We start from the raw sequence: 22,826 nt of genomic DNA, 5'->3' as shown, positions 1-22,826 counted from the left end.
ATTATTTTACCTGGGTTTACCCGTTAATCTTATAATTAGTATTATACTCGTTAATCTTATAATTAGTATTATAAGATTAACGAGTAAACCCAGCTGCAATCTGAACCACTCCTTTGCAGATATTACAACTATGAGAAGCTTGTTGTCAATTTATACTGGATATAAAAGTCTGCTTACATTTGCCAATTCGTTTTGCTTCTTTACTTTGGAGCGAGGCATGGTCAGACTGATTGGTTTTGGCCCCATATAAAAATTACTGATGTTTTGACTATTAGTTTTTATTTATTTATTAATTCAGTTGATTGCTAGTTACAATCGATGATCGAAATTTGCCATTGGTCTCATTGGCCAGTCTGCCTTTCGTATACAGTTAATCATTTCTGGTTAACTTCTAACCACAATCGAGCCAAAAATGTAGATTTTTGGTACCAAAATCACGAAGGACTGGCTGTGGTTCTTGGGGTAACGTATGCAGACGCAGATACACATTGTGAGATCGAGCCCGTACGCTTCCATTAATAAAAAATAAACAAATAAATAAAATAAAAACATACAGCCCATTGATAACATTAACACTAGTATACTGGCTCACAAAAAACAACTACTGTACAATGAAACTGTAAAATAAAAATGACTGTTGGCTATCTGGCGCTGTATCGTTTATTTATTTATATTTAAAAACATATCTGAAAACTTTTTCAAACCGCATCTGATCATCTGATGGAGCCTCCAGTTAGACACCCCTCCAGTAAAAATGAACATGCGCGCATCTGGTGACTTCAGCCCCATGCGTAGTAATAAAAGGGAGAAAAAAAAAAAAAACTAAGTTTATGTTATGCTAAGGAAGTCTCCAACGCTGTTGAGTGGATGCTTTGAAAACAGCATCTAGGAACTGTGCTTCTGCTTCAATAGTTTTCTTCATATTTTTGGAGAGTATTATTAGATACAATTCAGGTAGGTCCTCTAAGCAACGGGAATATGATACTAGCAGAAAGCTTGTTCAAATCCATAGGCAGTTAAGATGATTGAGTGAAATAACTCTATTGTCTTTCCCTTTATATTTTTCTTGCATGTTCTGAAAAACATATGCTAATTTATTATATGTTAACTGAAATTACATATATATGTCCCTCTGACATGAAGCCTTTTTTAACATTATTTAAATTTTGTAACTTCATTTAGAAACTATGAGGCCGAGAATATGAATACTTGAAGATAACCTCGTGTTTAATTTTTAAAACAGTTAATATCGTTTTAAAGCCATATCAGTATAATTAAGTAATTCTATATTTTATTAATATTTAAATTTGAATAAATAAAAATTTAAATTTTTAATTACCTTTCAATTATGGTATGCTTAGGAATTACTGACACTTTTAGCTAAACGATGTCTATGTTAGATATAAAATCGAAAATAATTTTCGATTTCATCATATTATCCTTTATCTCCTCAAAACAAATTCCAATGTTTCTCTTGAAAAATGTTAAAATTCTTCTTTTATATGTGGCGGTTTGTAAAAAACTGGAAAAAAAGGCTATATACAAGTATGAAAAGGACGTCACTGCTATTTATTAAAGTACACTAATTTTATTTTTCCTTTGATGTAAGTAGTTCTGGAAAAAAGAGAAAATGGAAGAAGTAAGAAAATATGCGAAGAGATAAAAGAGGGAAAAAAAACAAAAAAATAAAATAAAAACAGTCAGATATTTCAACACGATTCAGAGAAAGGGAACTCAAATAGTAGAAAATTACAAAACTTTCTTTTATACTGCTGTACTTAAATTCATATCAGATACAACCACATATTCTTACTAATAATCTTGTGTTTGTATAATACGATATTTATTATCATTCTTTTAAGCAATCTGGACAACCTGTGTACCTTTAGGACTTTGGAAGCAGATTTCATTTACTGATGAAATGAAATTTAGTCATGTGTCCATTTTTACAATATTTGTTAAATTCCTGTGAGTTGCCACCGACTCAAAAAGAAGCTAACGTAGAACAGTTCTTAGACTAAGAGGACTGGCATTTGCTAACCTCGACGATAAAGCTGAAATATAATCCGCAGATTACTCGATATTCTTTTACACCTCAAACATCATGGCGCTATTAACTCATTAACCCAAGCAGGGTACTAAAGTACTATAGGTTCTAATACCTCTCGTGTTTGGGGTTCACATAAAAAAAAAAAAAAAAAAAACACTGTTCTCTAAATTATTTCTATAGCCACTGAAGATACGTTTAAACTTTTTTAAAATAAGTTATTTAGAGGGAAAAAAAAAAAAAAAAAAAAGCAACAGAACTATTGATAAATGCCAAGGTTTATTATGGTCTCTCTAGGTTTCAAAGATAGTGTCCCGGTTTCAGTCTGGTCCAAATTCTCTGTTTCTGGTGGTTGATTTTTTTTTTTTTTTTTTAAATCGGGAGGTCTGTGTAAGGAAACCACCTTTATTTTGGGAAAATACATGTACAATTGAGAAGTTTTAAATTCATTAAGGGAATTTCTCTTTGAAATTAATAGTACACCGGCATGTCGTGGCGATTTTTTTTTTTTTTTTTTTTTTTTGATATTATCCTCTTAGGACAATTAAATGAAACCTTCTAGTGATGTTAGGAGTAGTCTTGAGTGCCGCCTATGCCACAGGTGCTATAGGTGGCCAGTCCGTGACCTAAGAGTGCCTGACGTAGCCGAGTGGTCAGGCTAGAAGTGTAGCAGCACACGCATTTCGGTTTGACCGGGATTCGAACCCACGTGATTATTAAATACGATTAATGATTGTATTCATTATCCGAATGATGAGTTGTAAAGCCTTCTGATTTAGTAATAGTGCTGCAGTATAAACAGAATTTTATTTATTTTTTTTCTCATTTGGTGAATGTGTTATCTTATCTCTTGATTTCATGGACTACTTTTCATTTCATTTCTCTCTTCTCCAACAGCGTGAAAACAGGATTTATCAACAGATGAGAGGTTTTAGACGCAGAAAACGCTTTGAAGATGTGAATTGTGAAGTCGTTGATGAGCGACAAACGACTTGCGACGTTATGGTGAAAAGATGATTTAAAATTAAATGATTTAAATTCTGTGTTTCATTTAATGGAGACGGATTCATTTGCTAAATGCGATCAGTCCGTCAGACTGTTGGAATGAGGCGATTAATTTCGTACGAAGCGTAGGAATAAAACAATGTAAACAAATATAATTTATAACTACTGTATGTTTCTCGAAGATTACTGTCTTAATTTGTCTTATGTTTAATACTTAATTTGTCTGTTAATAAATCACTGTTTTGTTTGGAACAATTCACAGGCTAAGGCTTCTTACTTTTGTTATGAACGAAAAAAACAATTCACGATGTATACCGAAATAAGCTTGGCGCAGTCCTGGTTAAGGAGTAAGTGCAAGGTACGCCTCGTCCGAAAATATAGGTGATTGGGCGTGGTGCTTGAGTGCCTTGATCCACTGTTACCTTAAAAATACAGATGTGCAATGCAGTGTCCCATCGAAATACCTATTGCTGCAGATTGACCACAAAAATCACCACTTCGCATTGTTTATACCCGAAAGAGGGGCATCAACAATTTTAACATCTATCAGATATGTAGTACACTTCAAAAATGTAGATTGTCTACTCTAGAATCGTTTTTGGCATGCACAAAAAGCACTTATACAAGTGCAAAGGATTATCTGACAGCTACACTGTGTATTGTTATCTGTGTATAACCTGTCGCTGCTTTATCATGACAAATAAATTTCAGCCAATCAGAGCTCCTGACTGTCCTGCCATTATGTGGGCACATGGGTGTTGCTTAATTTATCATGAAACAAATGAGCCGTACTGCTTCCTCCTTGTGCAACATTGTGAGTGTGAATTCAACAGAACGTGAAGTTTTTATTTCTTCCGTTATATCAAGTAAGTTCAGCATTTCTTTATATATCTACATTGAGGAAGTAATATTAAAAGGAGTCAGATGTTATCGTGACCCGCTTTTATCTGGGTAGAGTACTTTTCCCCTTCAGTTCATGCAGAAGGTTACAAGAGAGCGCGGAGCTAAACACCTGTTTTTGATTCTACACAATTGTTTATTTTTGTATATATTAAAAGTGTATATGTATAGTACTATTTGTAATTTGGATCATTTTGCTGTTAATGCTGCTTAAATAATATTTATGTAGATATTTGTTAATTACGAATATCCAGACAATTAATTTTTAATTCGGTGCACTATTTACACAGTAAGTATTCTGATATTTATATGTTTAGAATAACAAATTTATATACTGGAGTCAGTTTTTACTAAACTGAAAGGAATGTTTTTATTAACTTTATACCTACTTTTCTTTGTTTCCTTTCTTTACTTTATTATTAAAGCTTTTCTTTTCATTTCAGTTTCTAATGTACATGTATATATTTATTGTCGGTATCCACATTTTTTTTTTTTTTTCAGAAATTAAGTAGATTTACACCCGGATCATGGCCTAAAGTAGTAACGTTAAAAACAGTAAATAAATAAAATGGCGTGGGTAAACCACGCTGTATATATCCCATCTTATGAATTTTATCTTACAAAATATTTCCTATACTGGAAAATATTTTCCATGTTGGAAAGACACACCAAAATATTGACACGTAAGCGACATTTTTTATAATCAGCAAGAGAGATTTTGAATATCGTGTATGCAAACTATCTGACATAAGAAAGTACAGTATTACATATCTATTGCTAAAAAACATTACATCAGCGACCTACATAATATGTCGAGATTTTAGCCTTCCACCACTACTCAGTAACCTGTTGGATACCATATTAAATAAGCTTCAGTCATGCAGCATCTCCGTTATTAACGACCAACCCACAAGAGGTGAAAACGAACTTGACCTAATTCTGTCTTCTGGTAAATCTGGTAAATATACAAGTGATTTAATACCCGAAACGTATTTGCCATCTGATCATAGGCCAGTTGCAAATCTGATAATCCTTAGTGATACCTTATATTGGCTTCAGTATCAAGAATAAATGAGGCAGCGATAATCAGCATATAATAGCATATAAAAGTCAAAATATAATAGCAGATTACTGAAATTAAAAACATTGAAAAACGTGTTTTCTGAATGGCAAAAATGACTGAATTTTCTTCATTCATTTATGAATGAATGAAAATACCACTTTATCTTCATTTTCACATGACATAAGAGAATAAGCAAATAAAGTATAAAATACTGAAAATACTATGAAAATCATTTTTGAATAAAAAAGAAAGCAAAACACAACATAACTAAATTCTGTGTAATGGTTTTTAAACCTGTTCTTCTTTATGTAACTCTTAAGGCTCCTCAGTTGATGCGACACTGAGTTATAAACAGCAATGATATGATTATTCCTTCGCTTTCGTTACTGGTTATTTTGTTGGGTATAATTTGTGGTAGATGACAGTTTTACTTAGCTTTCAAATTCAAAATCAAATTTTGCTTTTAAATTCAAAAATTCGTAAAATTGTAAAGGGTCTTGTAGAGCATTTCAAAAGGACGATTTTTTTTCCATACCGAATTCACTGCATTTATAATCAGTTAACTGATTACTTTTTCAGTTTTTAAATACGATGTAAATTGATTTCCTAAACTTTAAAAGTTTTAAAAAATTGCCTCTGGAAAATAATTACAATAATGCTTAAAAGTAACTTTAAAAAAGCAGAACTACCGTTTTCACAAAGTAAATCATAACCTTACACTGACTTTTATACCACTTTCTGAACAGTATAATTTTCATTCAGTATGATAATAATGTGTTGCACCCTGTGGAACTAATGATAGTTCTCTCGCAGAATAAAAGAAAGCAAGGTTAAGGACCAGGTAGATGGATGCAAAACTTTTTTTAAAATTAATGACTTAGCTTATGACTGTACCAGCCTTTCTGAAAAAAAAAACATATAAATGCATATATGCAGTCCGCTGTATTCCATCTCAAAGTCTCCTTTCATGTGACACCTTACTCGCCATAACTCTCCTAACGAGTTGGGCAAACTCTGTTGCAGAATTTGAGATTTACAAAGTAGCGAGAATATCAAGGTCGAAAGCCTGCTGGAATCGTAGCCTAAATAATTTTAAGTAAAACAAATTATCCATAACAAATGGAAAACATAGAATGATATACAGGACAAAATTAACTGTTCGAGGTCCAGAGCAACATTTAATAGGAGAAATCTAAAGCAATCAACCATACAAAAAATACAGAAGAAAGCTGTCTCTAAACAGACAATATTGCTACTTACCATGCACGAAGAAGCTTGGATTGATCATATTAGCAGATTCGCAAACACCTATCATCAATCCCAGTTCATGGAAATTGATAAGGAGATGCAACTTCTCATTATCACGAAAGAAGCGCTAATACTGAGTATTAACTAAGACAGCTAGTGTCGATCGGGTTGCCCACTTTATGATTATGTACGTACATAATTGAACCATTCCAAGCAATTCAAATCCAGCCTTTGAAAAAGGGATTCTCCTAAAAATCTGGAAAAACTATTCTATAAGTCTCATAAGAAAAGTGAGGAAGTCTAACTCTATTGCGTTAGACTTTTTTTTTTTTTTTTTCAAGAAATTGGTTCCTTGGTTTTGTACTACATCCACTGCTGAGAAAGCTGTATTACCAAAGTTGACAGATCAGATACTTCGCAATCAACCTCAACAGATAAATTATGCAATAACCAACAATTACTAACCTACTGACAGTAGTTTAGTAATTGTTGTTAGTTAGTAGGTTAGTTAGCCGAAACTAAAACCGAGAAAGTCAACAATTTCCAAGTCAGAAATAAGTTGCAGTAATATATGCTGACATACAGGTAGCCTTCGGTTGTCTGTATGTGCACACCTTACCACGTCTACTCTACTGCATTTTTCAAATAAAAAGGAAACGCTTCATTTCCAGCAGTAACTTGTAGGTCCATGTGCCTGCATACAATTCTCCGTGACAGCATGGTGGTTTCGCCACTTGCCCCTCATTTGGAGAGATCTGGGTTCGAGTACCGCCGACGACTGCAGGAATTTCTAAAGGCTTCTTCAATCGAAGCGGTAGTTATCCGACATCAGGCAAAGGAGAAGCAGGGTTTTTCCCCGGGTTTTACAACCCTCAAAACATGCAAATCGGCGGCGGAACGTGAACACACACACTTGTACAGGCATCCATAATTTCACAACATGTGCATGGTCTAAGTCGCTGATGTGCCTAAAACCCAAAACAACCTACATACAGAGACAATCGCTCCTCCAATGCGCAATCCACACAAGAGTTTCAGAAGTGGGAGGATGAGTTTTGTCTGGACTATTTACTGGCATGACGATTCCGTTCTGTAAGTGTAAGGATTAGTTGTTCATTTAAGCAGCCAGCATTAAGATATTATCGAATCGTCATTGACTAACAGTACATTATGTGAATAAACCAATCATAAATTTATAGTTATTTACGTACATAGAGCAATTTAGCTTGGCCCTAAGACATGATGTACTCCCTGAAGGACTCACTAAATGTCTTGCAGCCGAAATTAAATGGTGTATCTCAAGAATCAGGCTACGCTAGTAGCACAATGGTTATAAATACCACCCTCCCCCACATCGGGCGGAAAGTCTCAGGTTCGAATTCCCTCAAAGATACGAGGAAAGTATGGGCTTTTTCACGCCGTGGCTGAGTTAGTCGGTCTCAGTCGTGGATAGCAAGCCTTTCCCCTCCCCCTTCCCCGAAACTCGAAAACAACGCAATTTATGGATATATTTTATAAGAGCAGACGAATTAGTTTTCGGATGGCCCCAAATGACACTTTTTTTGTCTTAAGTATCAAAACTCTGAAGTCTTATAATAACATATGACACCAAATTGACGTTTAAGTCACATGTTGACTTGCTTGTGAAAACAGTGAACTATTTACGCTGGATAATCAGCATAAACAAACTGCATTGCTTGCACATGAAACAACCCACAATATCCGTATAAGAAAGACAGTGTATTCAGCAATATTGTATGGCGTAGACTTGTGGGTGTCAGGTACTCCTAACCATATTAAAAGAATATGTTATCAAATTTTGACTACTGAAGTGGGAAACCCAAAGTACTATCTGACTCAACAGTTAAGGACAACAGCGTTTGCAGTACAACTTCATATACAACAGTGCATTGATATACAACAGACATAATTACATTTTTGTCTTAAGTATCAAAACTCTGAAGTCTTATAATAACATTTGACACCAAATTGACGATTAAGTCACATGTTGACTTGCTTGTGAAAACAGTGAACTATTTACGCTGGATAATCAGCATAAACAAACTGCATTGCTTGCACATGAAACAACCCACAATATCCGTATAAGAAAGACAGTGTATTGAGCAATATTGTATGGCGTAGACTTGTGGGTGTCAGGTACTCCTAACCATATTAAAAGAATATGTTATCGAATTTTGACTACTGAAGTGGGAAACCCAAAGCACTATCTGACTCAACAGTTAAGGACAACAGCGTTTGCAGTACAACTTCATATACAACAGTGCATTGATATACAACAGACATAATTACTCGGATACCCTACACCCTACATCTGAGATCAAATAACTACAGCCTCGAATGAGGAGAAGTTCAGAAATTCTTCCAATCGTTGACGGGAATCGAACCCAGAACTTTCCAAACGAGTGGCAGATGACGATGTATCGTGCCGACTAGAATTCCACGGAGCGCCAGAGCGCTGTGAGTAGCACATCCCACACCAGTGTTAAGAAGTATTATATCCCTGAAAATGAAAACCAGCAGGATGAGAGATGCCAGGTGGGTTTATGCCGGCCAGGGAGTTTAAGTCAATACAAGACTTACTGAATACTGTATTGGAATTGATCTGCAAAAGCTGCCAATCGATACACTCAATAGAAAGCAATGGCGATGTGGTTTTCTCAGCTACTCTTGCCTAACTAATGCTCTAAAATATATTCCTACATCCACACATTACGGTTTCTTATCTCTAACTTCTTCAATTCACAAAGTTCTTTCATCATTCTCTGAACAAAGAGTAGAGATATGAGGTGTCAATCATGTTTTATTGCACAATTTTATCGCACATCGCGATCACATCGTTTGTGTTATAAACTTTTTGATAACATTTTTAGGCCTAAACAAATAAAAAACTTTTAGTTCACTATTCCTTGGAAATGAATCAGAGGGTTTCGTGCTTATTCCGAACAGAGGCGAGCCTCTATATTTCTCATCTATATCAATTATGCATTTTTATGCTATTTTTATCAGTTCCAAATAAGGGCGCCTCCAGCCTTTGTGTTTAGGAGGATAACAGTATAGGACAAAAACATATACAGCCTTCATATTTTTGTGTAGGGAGTCGCAGCGCAGAAAAATTATCCTCTTACAGATCAATCAGCAGCAGAATTTGCAAGAACATGTTTTTAGAATAATCTTTAGAATAATACAACTACCTGGTAGTTGTACGTCTGATCAAACTTACCAACAGTTAAATATTTTTCATTATCCCTTGCCATCCACTACCGTGATGGAAATTTGTCTTTTATCAATCTATTATACACTAACCGATCATTTAATTCGGGGAATAGCAGCGCCACCATACAATCGCTCGAGTATTGGCGAACTGCCGGCGGATGCTAAGAGAGTGTATGTCCAAAAATACGCTGACACAGTTACAAGTTCCGACAAGTTGTCTGTCAGTTGCAAAGTGACTTTATGTGCTATAAAAGTGAACGTTTTGTGAGGTTTCTGGATCATAATGACTGATCGATACTTTGCTACTCAGCTGATGGAGTATGATTTTTCTTCTTTCATCCAGAATTTTCTGGGCCTTTTCAATTTGCTCTGGAGTGGTGGAAATCCTCGCCTGTGCCACCCGCTTATTGTCAACCACAGATCCTCGACCTTCTTTAATGCGCCACTTGAAAATTGTAGCTTTATTCAAACATATTATAACCTTAAGTGTTTTATGTCTGTTCCAGTGTGTAAAACCTCTGACATTTCTTTTAGTCTCTGTAGCAGTCATACTACGTCGAACACAATGTTGCTCAATCTTCAAATCTTTCATTATGCAGCCCCAGACTTCAAATTGTGCACTGCAATCTTAAAAGCTTCTATTATGCAGCCCAAGACCCCAGCTGCGATTGGGGGAAATCCAAAATTTACTTATTATAATTTACTAATATATTCAAGCGATCTAGCGGCTCCAAAATTGGCACAAGTCTACTCAAGATGCTTAATTAGGTGTGTGTGTGTGTGTGTGTGTGTGTGTGTGTGTGTGTGTGTGTGTGTGTGTGTGTGTGTGTGTGTGTGTGTGTGTGTGTGTGTGTGTGTGTGTGTGTGACAATAAGTCAGTATATTGTGTCTGTAAATTACTTGTATTATGTGGTCGACTTGCCAATCTGCTGGACAAAAAACCCGAGTTACAAGGCGTAAAGGCCACGCGAATCTTGCATGAGGCCGACTAACTCAGCCGCGCTGTTAAAAATGCCCATAGAAATTCTTTCGCGTCATTGACAGGATTCGGACCCAGGCCTTTTACACCCGGTGTGGGGAGGGCGATGATTATATTCACTTGCTACCCGCGCGATCAGCGTGCTTAAATGGGCTCTCATTTTAGCTACGGATTAAATAGGCTTTTGCGGGCAACTCGGATAACTAACCACTAAATAACCACCGGTGAAATGGCTTCAGAACAAACGACTTAAGGAACGGGCTTTTGAGTAGAACTCATTCATAATTTGTGCTACATCAATTGTAATATCAGAGCTAGGCCAACCGGGCTAGCCAGATAGGTAAAGTGCCTGCCTGGCAACCCAAAGGTCGCGGGTTCGAATCAAATCCAAGCCTCGGGTTTGGATCAAAGTATTGAAAAAACCTTGAGAGGTGCATTATGGCCACAGAAGCCGATGCGCCAACAACTACCAAAAAAAAAAAAAAAAAAAAATCAGAGCTAGAATAAAATTGTTCAAATCTTGAAAGTCAAGAAATTCATGAATAAAAAACTATTTTCCGGTAATTTATGGCAGATTACTTGGTTTGGTGAAATTTCTTTCAAAGGAAAATGAACCAAAGGTGAAAAAAATAGAGAGTAATAGGGTGAGTTGAATATGTGTGACTCCTAATGATGGTTTGGCCAGTTCAGAAGTGTGAAAAACACTTACACAAATGTTTTGTTATGATTTTTATAACTATTCATTTCGATGTAGTGAAATAATAATAAAAAATAAGTTCAGCAAAATGTCTCTCTCTCTCTGTTCTTCACTCACTCACATACTTTGTCCACTACGCTGTCCCCCTGTGAAGTACAGATCAACTAACTCGGCCAGGTTGGGGAAAAAGCCGCCAATAAATACCCAGACCTTTTCTACACGGTGCGGAAGAACGGTGATCGTAACGGCGGAGGGACGACAATAGTGACGCAACGAGGGTGAGGCAGTTGGGGCACGTGCCCTGGGCGCCAAATTTGGAGGACGCCTATTTATGGTTAAAAAATGCCAAAATTTCAAAAGAACAGTTTTGAAGGGGCGCCATTTTTTTTATTTGCCTGGGCGCCATCAATCCTTGTCACGCCACCGACAATGCAAAAGGAGGATGGCTTTAATAATAAATGTCTGAAAAACTATGTATGCATTATATTTCAGAAACTCTAGACCAGCAAATATTACTTTCTGTATGACCTTCCCAAATGAGGCCTCCCGGTGATTTCAACGAATCTTACTGCTAGAATCATTAAAATGCGTACTGACCTTCTCCTTGTTTAACATCTCTGCAATTCAGAGATGATACCAAAATATACCAATGCTAAACCTGTCACTCGCGAGTGAAGCCAACCGGACATAATGCTGTTCATTGCTTTTTAAGAAAAATACAAACAGAGAAGAGGAAATCGAAATCTAAAAGAAAATCTCACAAATAACTTTAAAATTGGAGTTAAACCTACAAAATCTTTTTAATAAAGCTTAATGCCTAAGCGATAGACGAACATACTTTTATTTTATTATTATTATTTTTTTTTTATTTAACACAAATAATTTATACGTATCTAAGCGATTCACTATAGATCCATTTACTTTGCAGTGTTATGTTTCATGATTCTGTTTGTAAACAAACTGATAGCATTCCAAGCTACATGGCCCTAAATATGTGGCTTTTAAAAAAAGGTTCTTAGCCTAAACAAAAGTTTAAGTTCTAGAAAATGAAGAAGAAAATGGATGCCTTCTTATTTCAAGCAGAGGGAAAACCTCTGTATTTCTCCTAAAGTTTAGTTATGCATTCCTAATGAGGTGACCACATTTATACATTTTTTGTGCTATTTTTATTAGTTCCAAACAAGGGAGGGCTCATACAACCTTCATATTTGCTGGGGGGGGGGATAAAGCGTAGGAAAACACAAAGACACAAGCCCTCATATTTTTGTGGATGGCTGGAATAAAAGCGTTGAGAAATTGCCCTGTAAAACAACAGCAGAACGTGCACCAACACGTTTGAGAATAATCTTAGGAGAAGTAATCATTCACATTACCCCCTCTTGGACCTACCCTAAATATAAAAATATTTAAAAAATTTGTTATTATTAATGATTTAGAGGGTACATTTTTGTTAATAATATTTTCACACTAATCTGAATTTCAGGATCTCTGTTACAATGTGCAAGTGCCTGTGGTCCGTTGTTTGGTTTATCATCCTCATCTTTATTGGCTATCCAGTAGCCCTCTTCTTTGCGGAGATTTATGTCCTCCTGTGTCCATTGCAAGCGTGTTGCGATGGTTGTTCGGGCTTAATAGAGTTCCTGCTGAAAATAATCCAGTTACCTATGACGTGTACTCGAAATATGTGTAGCGGAAAGTCGCTGTTTGACTGAACTACTTTGGAATTGTAGGTACCATCAAGCTCATCATACATACACTGCCAGCATCCCATTCCATTTATCATCCAGGTGTAACAATCACAAAGGAACAAAGTTGTGCAGAGAGTTCACTTCAGTCACAGAAAGTGAATGTATCTTGAAATTTTATAATAATAAAGTCATTTTATTAGAATGATCCATTTCATTTATTTACTTATTCTTAACAAATATACTACATAGACTTGTTAAAAATATTAAATAATACATCTAAAGCTTAGATATTTTATTTAATGATAGCAACTTCATCGCAAGACTCGAGTCACTAGGTTGTTAGGCTGTGATGGAAAGCCTAGCCATCCACCGATGTATTCATTAAAACAGTAGTCCGGGAGGGAGTTGAACCACATTACAAATAAAGAACATTATAAATCTTTTCTTTGAAGTAATGTTTATTTGTAGGTGCAATACCAAAATGAGAGATTAATGCTATATGAAAAGACTGGTTTTTCTTTTGCAAACTTTGATTTCATCTCGCCTTTTATTTAAAATACATACACTTTAAATCATAAGTCTTGTGACTGAAATAATTTTCACATGGAGGCAGGTAAAGGGCTTTTGCAAACTGAATCCCCATAATTTCAAATATCATTTTCCATTTTTTCCTGTTTTCCTCCATGCAAAAATAAAAAAATAATCTCAGCATAGACCTTCAAGCATATTCAAGTACGCAAGTACAAGGGTGGAGAAAGATTACTCAGAAATGACTAACTTTGAATATTACTATTTTGAAAGTGAAATTGCAGGGAGGTAAGTATACCAGAGTAGTGATCCAGAACAAAATAAAGACAACCATTCTAAATTAATTAATTAAGTTGTTAAACAGTGATATCCGACCAATGATCTGGATACAGAACGTATGTGACATGCAGCTTCAAATGTTTTTATCTATGAAGGACACTATCGAACTTTACTACCTCAGTGGGTGTTAACCAGAGATAACCTACAGTATAGGGATAACAGAAAAGGTCAAAGGGATGAACAGAAAGTATGAGAAAAAGACAGAGTTAGTTAGCGTTTTAAAGTTGACTTTATTTCATTTAATTTTAGCTAACAAGTGTATATTATCGATTATTTTTTATTACGTCACGATTTTATTATAGCCGATATCACCTAACTGGTAGGAATTAAAACAGGGAAAAAAATAAGGGGGTGCATAATCGGAGTTCTGAGACAGAATTAAGCAAGACGGATTAGTAGTAACAAGGGATGCCGAGAAATGTTTTCAGAGCTCCTCAACTATATATTTTAAGTCGCGGTTCTTTCGAGTCCAGCAAACCCCTACAATCGGAAAAACTGCGAAAAGTAAATATTTAGTTATGGAAAAGCGTATAGTTACGTTCCTGGTGAGTTGAAAAATATAGAAACGAAATTTTAAAACTATAAAAATGGGAAAAAAACTAAGGATATACACAGGGGCGTTCCTTGAGTGTGTGGTTCCAGCGTGCCAACCGCAATTTGGCGTCCCCTTTAAAATTTTCTTCATATGTGTATGTAAGTTTCAGGTTTTCAGGCGCCCCTTCAACGTTGGTGCCCGGGTGAAATGCACCCCTTTCACCCTCCGGACGGCCCGCCCCTGGATATCCATTGTGTATAACTGAAGGCTATGTGACGAAACTCATAATTACTCGCGTCATGACAGGAAATATTCCTTCTCCTGGGTTAAATATTCTTCCTACGAGGGTTATTCTAGCATAACTTAACAAAATGCACAATTATTTGTCCTTTGGTATTTATTCAAAGGACAAAATGTAAAAAGACAAATTATTTAAAGACGTAACAAGAAAATTGAAAACTCTAATTTAAAAACAAAACGCTATTAAAATGATAATTCATGTTTTTTTTTCATCCAGCAAACACAGATAGACTGACCACAGAATACGCGTAATTTATCGCAGCATACTGCCGCCTCACGCTCCTAGTTTTCTCCGCTCAAATTTTAAACAGCTCAAAATAAAGGGTGGTTATAAAGACTTTTCTCAAGAAAAGCGATAACTTGAAAAATATAGACTCTGCCAAGAAATGATTTTTTTTTTTGCATTGTTGTTAAGCAGAACTCAAGATAAAACTTAGTTCAAAGTATAAATAAATACATGTACAAGTATTCGTAATAGAAAATATATAACATTTTCAAACTTACTTGAAATTCCGAGAAAAAAAACGATCTACTTGGAAGGAATTGGAGCCAGGGAAGGTCTCATTTCAAGCAATTTTTCTTCGCCTTTGAACTATACAGAGAGTTCAGTAATTACTGGGTTTATAGCTAAGATCGTTTTTAAATTACCCAAAATAAATGCCAAATTTCTTAATTATAACAAATGAAAGACATAGATAAACTTATTTGTCAATAGATTTATGAATTATGATTTCATTGAGACCAAGAGGAAGTTGATCTAATGTTTCCTGGTAGGAATACGTAATACTATCTTTGTCGCGATGGACAGGCCAGGCCAGATCTGATGAACAGTTTGGAGAAGGTGACTAAATAATAATTCTTAAATTTAACCTAGGATTTTTTTTTATTAGGGAATAGTACTCAACGTTATTAATACAGAAGAGTCTTGGAACGATATATTCGGACCCAGGCTTTAACATTCACATACCTTGGAATGATTTTGTTCAAAGAAATGTGTATCAAATTTCGTCGAAAGCTCCCCTTTATTTAAAGGAGACAGTTCTTAGTTTAGGGGAGCCCTAAAAGAAACTTTTCATCAAAATAAATTCCAAGATCCTAGTGCACTGCAATATAAGGAGTAGATTACCTTAAAATCGATGTTTTCTTCGTGGGTTATTTTCGTCAAGAATTCACTAACTTCAAATTAATTACGAATACTCCATGATACAGCCAATTTATTCATAATATTTCAGAACCTATATCGATACCTTGATTCCATACAAAATCACACGTGATAAACTTTGTCATCTTGCATGTGATCGAGTTATCACATGCAACTTTCTGGAATTTAATGCTTTTGAATAAATGGTTTTTATCGTGAGGCACTCGTGTAATTAACTTAAAGCAGTTCTTAGGAAAAACAGAACAGCTTAACTGTTGACAATAGGGGAAAGAAAGAAAATAGGACCTTCCTTTTATTAAAAGAACCGTTTTCTTTTATTAAAAGAATTTTTATTCTTTTATTAAATTCTTTCATTATTATTCTTTTATTAAAAGAAGATCATCTTACATTGATGTGAAGAAAAAATCTGAAGATTAACCTCTAGTTCTCCTCAAAAGTTCATTCATCCTTTTAAGGACACACTGCAACCTCTAAGCGTAGCCCATGTTGTGTCTTATGCAAGGCGGCCCCTAAACGTTAGTTTATCTCCGCAAGCGTAGCCCATGCCTTTTGTTGAGCAGTATAAGAAATATGATAAGAAAAATGAGCAGCAGAGGAACAGCAAAATGGGGATAAAGGAGGAATAAGCGCGGAAAAAAATAAGAAATCCTAGTGGAAGCACTTTTTTTTTTTGGATGATGATAGAGCTGAATCTGAGGAGCAGAGTCCACTCAAAAAGTGAAGACATAATGAAATGAATATTTAAGTTAATCCAATAAAAAGTCCAAGAAAAAGATAAGTAGATTTATTTAGTTCAACTAAATAAATGGCGGCCATTTTTTTTTTTTTTTTTTATGAAAACCCCAAACACGAGAGGTATTAGAACCCATAGTACTTAGTACCGTGCTTGGAGGATGAGAAGACGAAAGAAAATATTTATTGACATTGGACTTGAACTTCTGTAGCCTAATTTTCAGGAGATGTATAGGAAGGAAGGTTGTTCCAGAAAACGGCAGTTGAATGAATAAACGAGGAAGATGAAAAGTTGGTTCTTTGAGTTTGAAGTTGGACAGTAAATGGATGTTGGCTGGTGGCAGCACGTGTTCGGACTGTTTTGAAAGAGACAACGGGAATTATTGAAGCCAGTTCACGGGAGTTCATGAAGTTCAGAAACAATACGTCTATGAAACAGCGAGTGAAGAGACTCAGTTAGAGATGAGTCATTAATTAACCTAACTGCCCTCTTCTGAATGGAATCTAGAAGCTTGAAAGAGATTTTGCGGGCACCGCCTCAGATGGGGGAACAATGTCCCATGGAAGGGCCGATTTGCGATTTGTACAAAGTGAAGAGCTGTTTGGAAGAAAAGTAACGTCGAGAGCGAAAGAGAACACTAAGTTTTTTAGATGCAGAGGAAGCAATATTTGTAATGAGCTTGTGCCAAGAGATATTAGAAGTCAGGGGGTAATCCCCAAAAGTGATATATCAACTTCCCTAGAAATCGGAGTGTCACCAATGATAAGCATAGGAGCAGAAGAATCCTTTTTGCGAGATATAAGACAAGACTGAGTTTTAGAAAGATTGAAATCAACTAGGTTGTCTTTGCCCCACTGAAAAATTGCCAGGAGATCGGCATTTAAGGAATTGGTAGCAGATATTCGAGAAGTTGAAGCTGATTGAGCAGGGCAAAGTTTCTCAAACTGGAAAGTGGAATGCAATGTGCTATCATCGGCAAAACTATGGAGAGGATTTCCAGTCAATAGCAGAAGGTCATTAATATACAAGATGAAAAGAGTGGGGGAAAGATCTGAACCTTGGGGGACACCAGCATTAGTGGAGAAGTTAGAAGACAGAAAGCCATCTACCATCACCCTCAGTGAGCAATCAGAGAGAAAAATGGATAACCAATTACAAAAAAACAGTTGGCAAACCATAAGATGGAAGCTTGTTTAGAAGGCCTTTAGGCCAAACACGATCGAAAGCCTTTGAAGTGTCAAGAGCAAGTGCTTGTGTTTCACCAAACGTTTTCATTGAATTTGTCCATAAATGGGTAACATAAGCCAGAATATCACCAGTGAATCGACACTGACGGAATCCATACTGGCGATCATTGATCAGATGGAAAGTTTCTAGGTAGTTTAAGAGTTGGCGGTTAATTGACTTCTTCATTACTTTAGAAAGAATAGAAGTAATTGCAATGTGACAGATTTGTCTCCCTTTTTAGCTGGACGTTTCAAATTTCCAATCAGAAAGAAAAACACCTTTGGAATAAGTAAGTGAAAAAAAGCGGCAAAAAACAGTAGTAAGTTCAGGAGCGCAGGTTTTGAGAACAAGTGGAGAAATACCATCAGGACCTGTAGCTTTCTTAGCATCAATTTTCGTCAAAATCCTTCTGACATCCATTTGAAGGAAGACCACAGGAGACATTGAATGGAGCGTGTTGGGAATCGTGGGAGATGTTTTACCAAGATCATTAATAGATGAGTTGGAAGAGATATGGGATGCTAGCAAGTCAGCTTTATTCTTGGCTGAAGTGACAACAGAACCATTTGGTTTTAACAGAGGTGGGTGCAGAGATGGGGAAAATTGCGGCCAATAGCTTTGTCAAGAGACCAGAATGCTCGTCTACCATCAGGGCAAGAAGCAAGTTTTCTTCTCTTAGCTTGTTCAAAATCTAGTTTGGACTGATTAATAATTGCTTTAAAATTGTTGCGAGCTTTGGTGTAGGCAGAAAATGAAACTGAAGAATTGGCCTCGATAAGGTGGCCTCGACAATGCTCCCTGCATACACACTACTCGGACTCCCTCCAGTCACTATCTGGCAGAGTAGAGGTAGCAAGATTATACACCAACTGATCCGGATGCCTCCTAAAGAGTTACCAATAGGTTTGGTCCGGTGTACTAACTAGCAACTGGCCTGCGAACACCGTTTTAGAGTTGTACCCTCGAAATGTAAGGAAGATGAAATCTCGCGATGATGTCCATAATAACCTCAAAAGTTATCAGTCATACTGCATGATGGAAGAAATGGGGAAGGGTTGACCGGAACATAGCTCTGGAGTCTAAGCATGGGTTCCATCGCTTCAAGCCTCCAATAAGCAAAGTGGTGGGGTAAGGTATATTGATGTCATGCGGCACCAGGGGTTTCCCCCATCTCCAGGTTGCTTTCATTGTGGGTGTACCCGTTTTCTGGGAATGCCAGAGGTTTAAAAGTGTGTGGGTATTATTATTATTAAAAATTATGTCTAGTAGGACTAATCAGCATTGACATGTGTACCTTGCATCTGTTCCTGTCTGATTGAGCTGGTGCTCTTATCTCGATGTTAAGTCAGCTCAATCAGACCTAACTCTCGTAAGGAGTTCTCTCCTTTGTATAAAATATGTTTTCTTTTGTAAAATTACCTGTTTTTGTAAATTAATTGTTCTATTTTCCCGGAAGTTTCGGGAGGTTGTAAAAATGTAAACCCCTGGCTTTTTGGCAGTGAAGGGCATTAAAGATTATCTCTCTCTCTCTCTCTCTCTCTCTCTCTCTCTCTCTCTCTATTATTTTAGTGTTGCCCGTAATTAAATACATTAACCCGTATTTGTGTCTTTAAATTGCGTATGGACGAAAAAGCCCCAGTTACTGGAGAGAAGCCGACCGGGCTAGCCGAGTGGGTAAAGTACCTGCCCGGCAACCCAACGGTCGCGGGTTCGATTCTCGCCTCGGGCTTGGATCAAAGTACTGCAAAAACCTTGGGAGGTGCAATATGGCCACAGAAGCCGATGCGCCAACAACTACCAAATCAAAAAAAAAAAAAAAAAAAAAAAGCTGGAGAGAAAAACCTTGTTATCTACGCCTGAGACCAAGTAACTCAGCCACGGAGTGAAAAAAGCCCATTAAAGTTCCTCGCGTCATTGACGGGATTCGAACCCAGGCCTTTTCCACCCGGTGTGGGGAGGACGGTGATGATACCACTGTGCTACCCGCGCAGACAGTGTGTGGGTATTGTACATGTGTAATGTCGTGTACCTTTGTTCATCTGGTCATTTAGCCGCTGGACCTCTGCTGTAGCCCAACGTTGCCCCACCTTCGCCCCGTGGAGGCAGACCAGGAACCCAGTAGACTTAGTTACTCTGGCAGGTCCTGCCGCTTAGTTTCCTGAGATTTCGGCGGCTAGGACCTAAAAAAAAAAATTCATAATATACATCTGTATATGCACATGTATATGCTCATTTCGCTTGTCTGCATACAGCATACATTGTATGCCCGTACATACCGGTGGGGAGTTTGATATTACGTAGATGGATAGGCGAAGATTTTTTTGAGTGTTGTTAAATTTAGTGTGTGGGGCGTTCGCGTTGTATATAGATAGAGTAGGAGGGGAGACAGAAGACTGGGGGTAAAGATAGAAATATGGGAGCGATAGAGGAGTGCCCCCAGTTGATCAGTGAAGCATGCCCATTCCTCACCAGAGAGGAAAAGGTGGGGTAGGTGGGGGAAACAAGGTGTCTCCTCCCCGCCGTGGTAGGGTTGGAAAGGAATCGAGTCAGGTGCTCGATTCTGATCCCCAACGAGGCTTGATGGCAGCGAAGCTGCATGGTTCAGATCTTTGTGTCCCTTTTTATTCTTTATTTTTATAAAAGGGACACATGTCCCTTTTATTCTCGTTGGAGGTATGGAATTTGTTGTGGGAATAGTAGCTTGTCCCATTTTATATTGTCGTTATGTTGCTTGTTCCATTCTTAGTTGCCTTTTGTTACTTGTTCCTCCTCTACCGTTTTGGTCTGGTCCCATTTTATATTGTCGTTATGTTGCTTGTTCCATTCTTAGTTGCCTTTTGTTACTTGTTCCTCCTCTACCGTTTTGGTCTGCGGGTCTTTCTGCATTTGTCACTCCATTTAGTTTCCAGTTGTGTTGTTATTTGCTTGTTGCGCCAGTGTGGCTCGGCGTCTGTTAAACAGTTTCTGTGCAAATTCGGTGAATGCCATATATGGTTCTTTATCGTCCAGGATGAATTTCTCCTGGTCCTTCGGTGAATGTTGTAGATTGTCACCAGCTGGCAACGTTGTATTGGTGGCAATCAAACGTTAGATGCGACCAAGTTTCTGGATCGCCACAAGTACAATTTGGATTTTCAATTATTCCCAGAGTTGTTAGTTTGGCATTTAAGGCACCATGTCCTGTGAGTAGGTATGTTACAAACAGACTAGGTACGTACCAGGTTGGTAATTTATGTTGGAATTTTTTTACATTTGGAAAGAACTTCTTTGTTATCCGACTTTTGTTGGAGACATCCCATCGTGCCTGCCACGCTTGCAGAAAGTGGGTCTGGAGTCTTCTTTTTTCCGCAATGCGGTTATTTCCTGGATCTCCGTTGAAGTCAAGGTGTGTACAAGCATTGTCTTTAGCGAGCTCGTGGAGGATGCCTCTCCTCACCACCTCTAGGTCTAAGGGGAGGGTTCCAGCGATGACTTGCAGAGCGTGTGTGCTCACTGTGCTGCAGGCGCGATAGCATGATTCTATGTATGGAATCAAGTATTCTTAGGTTTGCAGCTGTGCTGGCCTTTTTATATCAGGCACCAGCTGCGTATGTCGCGATTGGTAAAAAGGCTGCTTTATAATATACATCATCGTTCTCTGTTTCAGTCCCCAGTCTCTTCCGGAAATTCTGTTTATTAATTTATTTATTTTAACATATAATATACACAACAGGCATTCACCCAGTTAAAGTGTATAACAGAACAAAGGTTGTACAAAACATAAAACAGATGGTAGACTAATATACTTTGTACAATGGAAACGGGAAAAGTTCAATTCACAAAAATAAAAAAGATATTCATGACGTTAAGTCCAGCTCCATGAAGACTGGCAGAAAGCAGTATGCTGCAGTAGACATCATCACACACACACACACACACACACACACACACACACACACACACACACACACACACACACACACACACACACACACACACACACACACACACACACACACACACACACACACACACGAATTAAGGAGGACATCTTTAACCCAGAACTCATCCGTCAATCGGTCAACGTACTCCGAATAGTTCTGTGAAATTGTTTCTTGTTCACAGCCATGTCCAATTCAAACTTGTTCATGAGTGCCAATGTTCTTTTGAAGAAGGAATTCCTGGATATCTCTAATCTGGAGTTACCGATGTGGAAAGTAGTCTTCTTTCTAGTAGCCACCACTGGAGCGTGAAGGTCAATATGGCACAGAAGATCCGGCAGGTAAGTTGATCCAGCGAAGATGTGGTACAACAGTTTTAAATCAAGAACAGTTCGCCGAGTTTCCAGAGATTGAAGCTTGAAGTAGGAACAGAGATTCCGGTAGAAGATTCTGTGGTAAAACATGGGGTTACGTCTGGAAAGATAGTGGATAAATTTCATCTGGAGCGATTCTATTTGCTGTATCAAGTATGCATAGTGTGGGTTCCATATAGGAGAAGCAAACTCCACTATAGGGAGTATAGTTGTCTTAAATAGGAGCACAGAGAACTGAGGATCTTGAAATCTGCACGTCTGCCGTTTAATGAAGCCAATTTGTTTTTTCGCTTGGCTTAATATATTCCTAACATGTTTTTCAAACCCACATGTAGCGGTAAATGTAACTCCCAGATCTTTAACTTCGTCAACTCTGGAAATCGGCATCTCCTTGATGTAATATTCATTAACTAAAGTCTTAGTTTTCCTCGTAGAGGCAAAGGAAATAGAGCTGCACTTCATAGTATTAACCTCCAAACCATTCAAAGCAACCCAATCAGCAAAAGAGTTGAGAGCAGTCTGAAGGTTAACTGCATCATCTTGACTGCTGATAGGTGAATATAGTTTCACATCATCGGCAAACATTAGTATCTTGATACCACCTCTCTCAACAAATTGCGGTAGATCGTTGATAAAGATGGTGAATAAAAGAGGCCCAAGAGATGATCCCTGAGGTACTCCTCTCGATGGAAAAAATTCCCTTGAGACTTCCTGTCCGATGATCACTGTATGTTTTCGATATGAGATATAACTCATCAACCAGGATAATAAAGGGTCAAGTATTCCATAGTGGCTTAGTTTTTGAGCAAGTTGATTATGCGGGACACTGTCAAAAGCCTTAGTAAGG

The 22,826-nt window shown here is 37.3% G+C and overlaps 1 protein-coding gene across 1 annotated transcript in view; it reads left to right on the top strand.

Annotated features, from left to right (window-relative positions):
- LOC150088624 (protein CEBPZOS) overlaps positions 1–12,766 on the top strand; it is a 102,198-nt gene extending 89,432 nt beyond the window's left edge. Inside the window, exon 5 of the mRNA XM_090370824.1 lies at positions 12,657–12,766. The gene's annotated coding sequence lies outside the window, so the exon portion shown is untranslated. The remainder of the gene's footprint in view (positions 1–12,656) is intronic.
- The last annotated feature ends 10,060 nt before the right edge of the window (positions 12,767–22,826 follow it).

This window comes from Mastigoproctus giganteus, chromosome 3, assembly GCF_048544385.1.
Source record: "Mastigoproctus giganteus isolate SK-2022 chromosome 3, ASM4854438v1, whole genome shotgun sequence".
In the NCBI taxonomy this organism is placed as follows: Eukaryota; Metazoa; Arthropoda; class Arachnida; order Uropygi; family Thelyphonidae; genus Mastigoproctus; species Mastigoproctus giganteus.
The sequence above is the reverse complement of the archived record's forward strand: the minus strand, read 5'-3'. Positions and strand labels throughout refer to the sequence as shown.